At 35.0% G+C, this 12861-nt stretch overlaps 1 long non-coding RNA gene across 1 annotated transcript; it reads left to right on the top strand.

Moving 5' to 3' along the window:
- The first annotated feature begins 3671 nt into the window (after positions 1 to 3671).
- LOC116171763 lies at positions 3672 to 4402 on the top strand. Its single transcript, XR_004145513.1, has 3 exons — positions 3672 to 3768; positions 3816 to 4038; positions 4136 to 4402. It is a non-coding gene; the product is annotated as an uncharacterized LOC116171763 (long non-coding RNA).
- Positions 4403 to 12861: the final 8459 nt, after the last annotated feature.

Genomic DNA, 12861 nt, shown 5'->3' with positions numbered 1-12861 from the left:
TCGCGGAAACCATAAGACATACAGATTCGGTTAAATGAGGAAAGAGTTGTAGTTTTAAGAGCTTATTTAAGGTATGCTTTTGTTTTTTAAAAAAAATCCACAGTTTACTAGATATGAGGAAAACAAATTTAGTGATTTTTCATATAACTGTTGTAGAATAGTTATTATTAGAAATACAGCAAAGTGACACGAACAAAAGTTTTAGATATTTTTCTGCTTAACATTATGAACACACTAATTTCTTTTTATATTTTACCATTTTTGAGTTATAATACAAACTTTAATTTTTTAAATTATAGTCATAGTTGGCTTTGACATTTTTAAAAAGGACACATTTTTCTCTTAACAACGGTATAAGGTTTAGGTACTAAATGTATTTTATTAAATAAACGCGCTGCAGGAATTTTCGTATTATTGAGATTTGAGAGGTAAATAATAAACAGAGTTTGCCATGGAAAATAACATCTAGTGAGAAAGGTAATAGTGTAACTGTGGCACATTTAACATATTTAAAGGCCATTTTCGAAAATTCACTATAAAAGTTAAATTAACAATTATATTCAATACACTATTAAAAGTAGATCGTATCATGCCATGGAAAACAAAATACTGCTGTTTGTTGAAGACCTCAAAGAAAACTTGGATTTAAAGTTTGGTGCGGAATTATTGAATCACGAATTCTCGGACCTTTAATTTACAATGAAAATTGGACAGGCCGCAACGTATCTTCATTTGCTACCAAATGAATTTCAAGATATGTAGGATGGGTTAGATTTGGAAACACGACGTAATTTACGTTGGTTTCCACACAACGGTGCCGCGCCGCACAACCAACTACAAGTACGAGAGCACCTAAACCAACTATTTCCAAAGTCATGGATAGGTAGGAACGGGTCGGCCCTTTGATCACCAAGATCGCCAGATCTTTCAATTTTAGATTTTTCCTTTTCGGTGTTCTAAAAGGGTTTAATTTATCAGCGAACTTATGCGATAAAAGACTACATGATGCTGTGGTAAATGCCTTTCGCATTTTAGATGGTAGGATAATACCGAGGATAATACGGAAAGCTGTAAATTCTATCGCGAAAAGATGCCGCTTGTGTGTAAATATTAATGATGGGCAATTTGAACATTTTTTACATGTAATTACTTCAAAGTAGAAATTTAAACGTAATATTTCGTAGGTAGGTACTCGTAATTTCTTTTCGTTGTCGTTCTATTTGTGACCCATATTATAATAAGAGAACAAAAATGTTTCCCATAAACTCTGTTTTTACTACTCTTAATAATACAAACAGTTCTATATCATGTTTATTTGTCAAAGTAAGTACAATGAACCTTATATTATCGTAAACAGAAAAAAATGCACTTTTTAAAAATGTCACAGCCAGCTATAGTTGCCATTTAAGAAAATGTAAGTTTGAGTTATAACTCGAAAATTATAAAAGAAGAATAATGTACCTTATTAAGCGGAACAAAATCTACAATTTTTGTTCTTTGCATATTTCCGTATTTCTAATATTAACGATTCTACAACATTGAAAAGAAAAATCACTAAATCTGTGTTTCGACACATATCTAGTAAACTGTGGATTTTTTTCAAAAAACAAAAGCATATCTTGAATAAGCTCTTAAAACGACAACTCTTTCCTCATTTAACCGAACCTCTATGTCTACGGTTTCCTAATGCTTAAAATGAAAAAAACTCACCCTGTATATACCTACCTAAGTATGTAGTGAAGTTATGTTCTAATTATGAACTTAGTTGTGCAACTTCTGAACTTCAATCGGTTTTGCAATTTTTCGTGTTATTTGTACCTGATGTGTTGTGCACTTTTATAGGGTATCTAGATAATTGTTAGTGGTATCAAAAAATTAATTAAATATGTTAGCCACAGAATGATTATAGAAATGAAGAATGACGCTGACGTTTCGCAAAATGAAAATGAAAAATTTGTAATTTCGGAATGATACGGAAAAACGCTTTATACAAAAATTTCTGTATAAGGATTGTTGAATAATCTGCGGTTTTCATGATAAGCCTCGGGATAAACATAGGGGGTCAGGTAAAAAAATTAACGGACCTAACCCAATTTTTTAATGGAACATCACCCGATATATTTTAATACAAAAAGATAGCAGATTAAATTCTCTTTTTATATTTTAATTAATAGATGATATTGGTTTTTTATGCGATTTATATAAACTCTCATATAAACTCTATTGCTTTAAGCCGCAGCAGGCTATAAAAGAAAAGCTCGAGGAAACGCTAGAAACGACACTATGTTAACATTGTAACTGCAAAGTCTTACACGAAAAAATTTAGCAAACAAAAAGCATACGAGATAGTTGGCACAAAAAAGCAAATAAAAAAATTTCGAAAAAAATTATAGAAAGTTTGGAACGACATAAAAGATTGTTTCATAGCCTACTGTGGTTTACAGTAATCAAGAAAAAAATCGTACAGAAAACCAATCCTTGGTGTGTTATTAGATTCTTGAAAAGAAGATTTAATATGCCATCTGTTTAGATTAAAATATGCAGGGTGTTCTACTAAAAAAAATAAGGTTAGGTCCGATAACTTTTTTCTCCGACTCCGTATACTTATTTTGTATTCTTGCTTATTAGTGACGATGCAAACTGAAACAAAGTGCAAAAGATTACCTACTGCAGTCAGATTCAGCATATTTGGACTAAGACTATGTTTTGGCTAGGCAAAATGCATGGTGAGCCTAGAAATGTGGGGTGTGAAGCACCATTAACTATGCACCAAAAGACAGTTCAAGAAACCTTGGAAGCCTTTACTATTAAATTTTGTTTAGAACATGAGTGGCTTACACTGCAATTATACAGTGTGTTAATGAATGGGACAAACTTCAGGATGTGATTCTGCATGAAAAAATAATTACAGTTTGATATATAACTTTTGTCCGCAAATCCTTCCTTTTCCAAGCTACTGGGTGTAAAAGTTTTTCTTATTTTTTCGTATGGGGTGCCGTTTTCATGCATATCAACAAATGGGAAACAACTACCTCTTGAAACCAAGCAAATTTCATTGATTGAGCGTTGGGCTACACAGTCGCAGGTCAGGTGTTCGAACCTGGGACCTGAGACAAGAATTTTTCATCTGTGGCAGAGATCGAGGAAATTTCCTTAGATCAGTTTCGAACGTTCAGTCGACTACTCCGAATTAGGTTTTCCTGCAGTTTTCCTAATTCGTAAGGTAAATACCGGTGTAGTAGAAAACAACTAACGACCTTCTGTACGTTGTACGGGCACCTCTAAAAAACATTATACGGGTCACTCTGTAATTGGGCGCAAGTCTGTTGAGGGCCCAGAACAAGAGGGACAATAAATAAATTCATTGCAATTTTATACTAGGATTTCAAAATTATACGGTAATCCCAGCAAATACTCCAAAATTTCTAGATTGGTCAAAATGATATCTATTAAATATATTCCCTCGTATATTCCTCAACAAAAGTGTATTAAAAATATAAGATATCGAAGATGTCGGAATGATTTCGTATAGTTTCGATGACGAAGCATGGGTTCATTTATGAGAATAGGTTGATGGACAGAAATATCGCGTAACGAGAACTTACGGTGATCGTTTAATGAACAAGACTATCTCCAGGGTATCATTAAAATGAATATTTGAAAACATGAATCGGAGCGTGCAACTGTCAACTGTGCTTAATTAATTTTGATTATTGTTTAGTGATCTATTAAATTCATCCGCCATTGCTTTTCAATAAATGAAATGTGGTATGTTACCAACCGATTACCACTTCTCTAATTGTTTAGTTTTGCAGGAAATTCAAATTGTCCGCAGTCATTTTGGATCACTCGGTATAAGAAGCTGTTCGTCCGACGTTCGAGATTTGGATTTCGCAATCGCTGCAAAATTGTATGCTAGTACAGACACAGAGGAATTGGTAAAAGTTTCTAAAGACGATTTAGAACCTAGCCTTTGGTAATTGGCTTAATTTGTATCTGTGATGGGATATGACTAAGGAAAAAAAGGAACTAATTTAGGTACTATCGCCTTCTTCAAAATCAAAAACCCTCCTTCCGGAACAATGAAATTACACTAAAAATGTACCCACTTGGTTTTGATGATTTCGAATTGCAGTGGAAAGCGCTCGTTTTCAAAAATGAAAATTATGAAGAATGCATACTTTCAACGACGATGGGACAAAAGCGGATATCAAAGCTATTGAAAGTGATTTACGCCCGGGAACTAGATTGCAGCGAAACCATCAAGGCATTTTCTTCAAAAAAAAGCTCGCAATTAGTTTTTAATAAATTGTATGTGCTTAAAAAAACAAAACATTTTTTTGCAATTTTAGTCAGCCCAACATTCAGTCTAGACTGCCTCCCGTTTGCGTTCTATGCCAACGCCGAGGGCGACGGTGCTCTTATTTCTCATTTTTGAAACGACTACTTCTAGTCTGGCCTGAATCTCTCAGTATCAGTAGAGCGGCCTATGTATATAATTATGAGGTATAAAAAAATTAATAATTAGGTATCTCCCTCGGAGGAAGTAAACTTTTCTAATCACAAAACAAATGAGGCCTAAAAAATAAATGCACACTTTAACCCAATCAAAATGAAGTGTTTACTATACAAACATTTACGCTCCCTATAAACACTTATCGTAGAAAATAGATAAGTACTTCAACTGACGAAACGAAATATTATGTTTATGGAAATTTTCGCAACAAGTCTTGAGCAATATTTTAATCAATTGATACTTGTTATTTAAATAAAAATTCTGTTACGTCAGTATTACCAATAATTCTATTGAACATTTTCTTTGCGATAATTTTTTAGTCATTGATTTAAAATAACTGAAAGATTCATATCCCGCCCGACTTTACTGCTAAATTTAATTCTTCCCCATAATTTTCCTTTCTGGTATGTTCCAGTTATAATTTTTCAGATCAGGAAGGCTTTAGTAGTAAGACATTTTGAAAGAAGAGAGATGATTGTTGTAGGTATTTAGGAAATTGCGAAAGATAATGATGGTATTTTAGTTACATTTGCAAAATTGCAATCACAAATTAAAACTAGGACAAACCTATTACTCGATGAAAACCACAGATAAGCAAGACACGATCAGGATAAGGGTGTACCTCAATCTGGTAGGTAGTAAATTTCCGTCGGATTCCTAATGTTTTCTCTGGCTAGTTACAAGTGCATACATCCGAAATCACTTCCGATTCCCCTCGTTTCTTAAGTATGCCCGATCACGTTGGCGTTGTGTTATAAATTAATTGATCGTAGGTATCACTAAATATAATCGAGCCGGCATAATTACGATAGGTATACCCAGGTGTAAACCTACTTTTCATTTTTCCGCAATTTTAAAGCAAAAAAGACGCACTTACCCCTTCCAGATGCGGAGGCTGTATGGGCTGGCGAGACGTAGCGAAATTAAGAACAGGTAACGCGTTCATTTTCAGCACAGATCATAAAAGACACCAATTCCACAACAAACTAATTAACGCACAATAAAAGCACGCACGTTTAAAAATAATTTGCCGAATTCACTCATATTGGAAGTTGTCGAAACCGATAAACTTTCCCCTATTCGAATAAAGAAATGTCGCTTAAAAGTTTATGAGGTAATAAAAAAAAATATTTGATAAACATCAAATTTAATCAACGAATGCTATTTAGCTACTGTTTGAGATATATGCAAATGCTTGAAACGAATCCCGTTTTCTGGGGTTTGGTGGGCGTTTACGGTCGCCTTCGTTATCTCCCACTCCAAGGGGCCATCAGAATGGCACCGCCCCAATTTCCTATATCTGGATTTCGAGTAAAAATGGATTTTGTCGTAAAACCGCAATGTGCTTCTTGGAGCGCGAAAACATTGGTGGCGCCATTGCAATTTTACTTTTCACACAAACATTTTGAAACATACCACTTTCATCACAACAAAACACATCTTGGGCATCGCTTTACCTAAGATAACATTTTGAAAACTGATACCTATTTTTTTAACACGGTAATTTTCCGCACGATCTGTGTTGCATGTAGAAACGCCGGCGGCGCATTTTTTAAAGAAAGCATAGGTAATTAAATATTCTCTTTAAATGAATGGAGTTAGGTTTCAACTTTTGAATATTATGAATATCGAAGCATAAGATTTGCAGAAATTCTCGAGGGTCAAATTATAACATTATGCGCCCCAAAAATATCATGTGAAACACGTCCGAGTGACGCTAATAATATTACCTACACCAATTAAGCAATTTGATTGTCATCAAAAATCACGTAACCAACGTTGCAACGCAACAGAATCCAGGTAATGGATACAGATTTGTTATTGTTTTAATAACCTATATTTATAAAATAAGTGTGTCGAGTTAAACATTTCGCTGACGCAAGTAATAACTATAACCGCGTTGATGATTAGGCGATTCAAAAATTGCGACGATAGCATTAAACTCTACCTTCCTCATGAATGTTTCTGTTACGCTAGCTCGATTGTATTTAAAAGGAACGTTAAATGGAAGATAATTTAATTTTGGATGCAGTGGCTTTGATTATAGAAAACAAAAAAAAATAATATCGTTTGCTACGGGATTCTTTAAAAAACAAAAACGTGTCAATTATCTACTCGTTGATTATGTACCTACCTATAGCATAGGTGGCGGTGGCCAAACCGTCGATCGCGGGGATCTTCTGATGAGTCAATCGCCTCATTAAAAATGACTGCGCCCAAGCACAGATTAACTACGGCCCAAGCGACCAAAAATCTACCATTTTGATAAAGAGTGGGAAGAAGACTTCTTTTTTCAATGTTTAAGGATAAATGTAGGTACTGTAGTGTTGCGGTTACAAAAAAAGGTATCTACATGATGGAGAGACATGTTTTGAGTCTACATAAAAAATATGGAAACGACAAAATGAGAATTACGACGGATTAATAAAGTACAAGAAATGAAACCTCAATTACCTATAGATATAATATCACCCTAACAAAAAAAACCTTTTCTTAGTTGAGGGTGAGATAGAATGATGTTTTGAAAATTCGGAAATTTCGATTAGTTCCGGAGATATACGAAAAAAACCGAAATTAACCATATCCGCGTGTATTTTGCTCTGGGCCTGTTTCAAAAGATACCTATATCAAAAAACAGTGTTAACTCTTACTTAGGTAACATCTTCATCAACTTCATATTTTTATATGGACTGGGAAAAAAGTTTTATTTTATTTTTTATTATTATTATTATTATTATTTTATTTTTATATGAATGACATTTTTCCAACGCCTACTACGCCAAAATGTTAAAAATTGTCATTTAAGTCAGAAAAAAAGAGCTTTTATAAATGTTTAAGATTTTGGTATAGTATAGTAGGCGTTGACAAAATGTAAAAATAATTCATTGATGGTTCCTTTAACATTTAAAGGACATACTTACCTAGTACAGAATCATATTGAGTGTAATGCCTCCCTTGGACTCTCCCCCCCACTTTAATTGATGCGAACAGATGCTTTTGTACTACATTTCTGGATGGATGCATCTAAATTCACAATTGACTTTGTAGACAGAGCTGTCAGAGATTTCCCACGTTTGAACGTTTCCTCCTGTGAAACTTTTGGTAGAGAGATGATAGGGGGCAATAAACTTTTGAAAAATACCAATTGCAGTAGGTACGTTTGGAATTTATTGCTGGTAAATATGCTTGCGTTGCCAGATACCATTATTTGAAGGTACTTTCCGGAACTCAACTCAAAAATTCTTATACCAGAAAAAGTCTCGAATATTCCTAATGACACTTCTTTAGGTCCAGTAGTAGACCAGGTAGGGTAAGTCGAATGCTACGAGCGCCAGCGGTCACGGTCACGAAAATAGTGAAACGCTCGAAGGGGAATGAGTGAAGAGAGCACAGGTTCTCCCCATTTCTCATACCTGCACGGGCGTTTACATTTCAAATCATGGAAGTTTCACTTTTCATCGTGTAGTTCCTACGCACAGTTTTTTATACGCTGCCGCCAACGCGCATGACATCTAAAATGTCAAAATTTTCTGTAATGAAATGAATTGAGAAATGTCATGTTCTATTGACGTTTGAAGAAATGGAAATGAAACTGAGAAACACATACAAACTTGCCCGTGAGAGGTTGAATTTCTGACTCAACATTCGAACGCCGTTTTCGTATCAGCCGTTGACTAGCGTCGACCGCCTTATGCATGCATTCTAAACGGCAAGGAACATCTCTCGCATCTTCCATAGACTGCCTCTTTGTTATCAACCGCCGATTGACTTCGAACGCCTTTTCGTAACAGCCGGTGACTGGCATCGGCCGCCTCATACATTCGAAAGGGGAACGAAGATGAACATCCCTCGGATCTTCCACAGAGTGCCTCTTTGTGATCGACCGCCTATTAACATCGAACACTTTTTTCGTATCAGCCGGTGACTAGTATCGAACGCCTTATATATTCGAAAGGGGAAGGACCTTTATTACATTAACTGTTAATGTACATGTTAAATCCAGCATCTTTCTTGTTAATAGACGAAGAAGTTAAAACATAACCTCCTACAAGAATTAGCTGTCACTTCTAATTTTTCAGTTTCGCCAACTTGACGACTTATAAGTAACATAACGATAACCTCAGATTTCGACGAAATGAAGGGAACTTTTAATTAACATTGTGATTGTGCAATACTTCTCCCACAAGATACACATTATTGAAACTACTGAAAACAAAGGACTAAGATTGGTAAGTTGCGGAGTCTAGTGTTTATATTTCATATTTTAGTTTAGTAGGTACTGTACTATGAAAACATTATTACTTAGAGATAATTTTTGAATATATAATTTTTGATTCTAATTTCTAAAATACCTTTTATTAGTTGTTCTAGTGCAATAAAACACTTGTGCGTATTTTAAGTAATTTTATTGATAATTTTCCAGTAATCCGGCATTTTCACTCATCCGGCAGTACCCCGGTTTAATGCGAGTCTACTGTATACGAAACAACTATCTTTCTAGAATACTTTCCGAGTGCTCCCGAATGCTTCCGAATGTTCTAGAACAAGTACGTCATATTTTCCGGAAAGAATGCGTTAGTTACATTCGCCTTAGATTCTTATAGCCGATGTCTATCGGGATTACTAGAATATAGGTACCTTAGGTACTTCATTTAAGGGAAATACAGATAACGTGTCTATGATGAGACACAGCACGTACCTACACCAATGGTGGTGATTTGCGCGATAACATAGGATGCATATGCTGAATCCTTAATGTTCAAATTTTTGCTTACCCCTAATTATTTTAGGGGCCAAGTGCATATGAGTAGAGAAAAAAAGCACTACGTTTTCAGAGAAATCTGGAATTAAGCTTTCGACCAAAGGCGTCTGATGTGGGGAGCGTTACTATAATTTACCAGTTTAGTGTTTTATGATATTTTAAAAATCTGTTCGCAGTAAAATGTATTAAACACAAAAAAAAGGTCGGAATAATATGTACCTACGTTTAACATCAATATTTAGGGAGAGTTTTCGTTGTATAATGAATAGGTTATTACCTAATTAGGTACGTATCCCATTGGTTTGCTGTTACAAGTTTAGAGCATTAGTAATTTTCTAAATATTATTTGTTTTTCACATTACACAATTAGTAAATGTATGAATTCCTAACTTTTTAGCGCATTTTTGGAAATTAATTTGTAAAAAGGTAGCTTTTAATTTTACTTTAGGAGACTAGCTGGCTGGCATCAAATGTGGGCCCGTAGAAGATCGCTTGTAGTGAGACGAGGAGTTGTACCTACCTAGGCCGTGTAATTCACAACTTTAGGGATGGGGCTACATGATGTAACACATGATGTAAGGCGGCCACATCTGGAAAGTCGGAAAGATCTTGTAAGCGCGCACAACTCCTACGTGACGGAATTATGTTTTTTTCCAATGGGCGAAATTACCCATCTTCTGCAAGGCGCACATCTTGGAGGGGTAGTCGACTTCGGGCGCCCAACAGTTTCTTAGAACTCGAATCGCGGTCTCGCTTTCTTGTGTCGCCAATATAGAAGCTCGAGCTATGAGTGCCCCAAAAGAACTCCGAGGTCCTAATAAATCAATAATTTACCTTGTGCAATCCTTCTGTGATAACACGCATAATTTTACTTTGCGTAATTTTTTTATGTTTATGGGAAAGGCTTGTCACGGTACAGATGGTTGCTTTTTCGTTCAATTGTGTGGACCAGATAGCTGTGCGAAATTATTGCTTTTATTTAATTTTAAAAAAACATTTCACTTGATCAAATTTGCAGATGTTTCTTTGTGTAAAATTTCTTTATCCTTAAAGATGATTGGAGACCACTTTTTTTTTAATTACGGAGAAAATAGTACGTTAGGTGGTTATAAATATAAAAGACGCTTAGAGATTCTGATTTTTGCCGGCATAGAGATTCTCACCGTTTACGACATTGTAGTCATTGAAATTATTCAGTTCAGTTACGGTTATTTGACGTTTTGAATAGAACGTTTTTGAAGTTTACGTTTGTGAAGTTAATAAAATGGTTGTTAAACCGGTATCCAGTTTTGGATCAGTCAAGTTCTCGCAAGGGCTGCCCATATCGTTTTAAAAGTAACAAGCACATTGTAGATTATTATCATAACCATAATTAATAATTAGGAAGCTAGCGTGTAAATTCAACAAAAAGAAAACCGCGTAGCGTGTAGAATCACGTACAAGTGTTTAAGTAAGTGTTATTTTTTTCTATTTTAATCTATAGTGTTTGATTAACATGCCTTCTCATTAACTTTGCTGTTTTGGGTAAGTTTAATTGAGGTAGTTTTGCAAAAAATTATGGTTTAATTTTAGATTTAAGGTATTTGCAATTGTTTATTAAACTGTTGTCACGTGTATTTAGGAATCCAATAAATTTAGAGTTTTTTGTTAATCTTGGCAAGCTGAGTGGTTATTTGTAAAGTAATAATTTTAAAAAGTGTTTGTGAAATAAATGAATTACTCGGTTACAGTGGGCGACTAGATAGATGACATAGTAATACATGCGATGGGTTCTGCAGTTTCAGAATCGAAGCAGTGGCCCAAGCGTATATCTGGTAAGTGGACAAAATTCAAATTCCCAAAACTTAAAATTTCCAAAACTTATAAAATACCAAAATCTCAAATTTCGAAACACTTACATTACTTCCTAAAATTCCAACGTATCACATTAACGAATGAAATTGTTATTTTTCTGTTATTTGCGACATTTTCAATTAACTACATGCGAAATTAGATCACTCACTAGTAGGCGAGGCGGCACTTTGTAACCCGAAGGCCTAATCTTCAAATGAGTACAACTTTTGTTTGAAAAGTTATTTTTAAAAACTGTTCGATTTTGTTCCCTAACTCATCAAGTATGTACAGGGTGGCCAACTAAGAATGCGAGGTCTGCTTCTGAGAATCTATCCATCGTAGGGCTTGCGGTAAAAAAATTTATTACTAAAACGGCCACGAGCAAAACCTGGAAAATATTTTTAAGTTTCTGAAATGACCGCTATGAGGCGTAACTGCAATCTGGAATCTAAAAAGTGATGTTTCTGTGAATTCCGCTATATTAACTTAACAAAAAAATGTCCGGTCTCTGAAGTCCCATTCAAAATGAGATAGGGTGTAGCCGAAAACTTATTCAAAGCCATCTTTGTAAAATTGTAACTCTTATGGTTGCTGAGAAAAAAACTAAAGAAGAAATCCAAATTTCACCACTTCTTTGGGGGTGACTCCAAACGAATCAAGTTGGCCATCGGTTGATTTGGAAAAAGTGCTTGTCTTGATCCCCTCTATCACCCAATTTTTGTTTACATACGGTCATGTAACACCCTGTATAAGGTGTATACAAAATACAATGCTACTATGTGGCACTTGCTGATATTGGTATATTTACATCTGCGCTAATATTGTCGATCAAAAGGGCAGGAGAGGAAGCGCCAAATTCAAGGAGCACCCATAAAGACGTGAAATTAGAAAATTACATGGAGGGACAAATCACATTCATCTACTAAGAAAATTTTTATACCGGCCCTGCCGATTAGTAAGACCAGTTGACAATAGACCATTGATTATACACAATAATCAATGGCAACGCGTAGCCCAATTTATATTGGTTATTAAATTTAATAATGATTAATTAGTTCATAGCTACGAAGAGACAGTTTGTGTGGGTGGATTGACATTTTAATGCAGCAGCGTGGCATTTTTACACAATGTTCAGAAAGAAAGAACTCGCAATAAAATTAAATTGTGTCGTAAATTTGAACGAAAATTGGGTCTATTTTCCAGCTCAAGCAGGTAGGTTATTTGTTTGGGTTTAATAACCTTGCAATCCGATTCCCATTTAGTAATATGAGTTTTTGCATATGTTAAAGGTGACAAAGTCTTTTAACAGTTCATATGATTCACACTTGTACTATTTTTGTAATGTCGGTGTTAAATTTACCCTTCTAAACACATATATAATGATTCATGGTCCCACTTTCATTTATTCCTCTTGAAAAAATAAAAATTTTCATACTTTGCAATTCTAAAATTACGTTATATCTTTGCTCACAATTATGAAAACAGATAATGTTACATTACAATACTACATAAATACCGCGACTACCCTTGCCATCCTTCGCATTGCAGTGTCTGTGAAACATCATTTTTTTAAAATTGCAATTCGCCATAGCTCTATTTGCAGTCACAATTGTTCTACAGTTCGGTAGTTTGCACCTCAATTGCAATGCAAATATCAAACTGTTCACGTGTGCACATTCAAAAGTATTAAGGGAGCTAAGCGGGACGACGCGCCGCGAGGCGCAGGGCAGCGCATTTCCGTGCATATACG

This window comes from Photinus pyralis, unplaced genomic scaffold, assembly GCF_008802855.1.
Source record: "Photinus pyralis isolate 1611_PpyrPB1 unplaced genomic scaffold, Ppyr1.3 Ppyr1.4_LG5, whole genome shotgun sequence".
In the NCBI taxonomy this organism is placed as follows: Eukaryota; Metazoa; Arthropoda; class Insecta; order Coleoptera; family Lampyridae; genus Photinus; species Photinus pyralis.
Note: the sequence above shows the minus strand (reverse complement) of the source record. Positions and strands in the feature narration are given on the sequence as shown.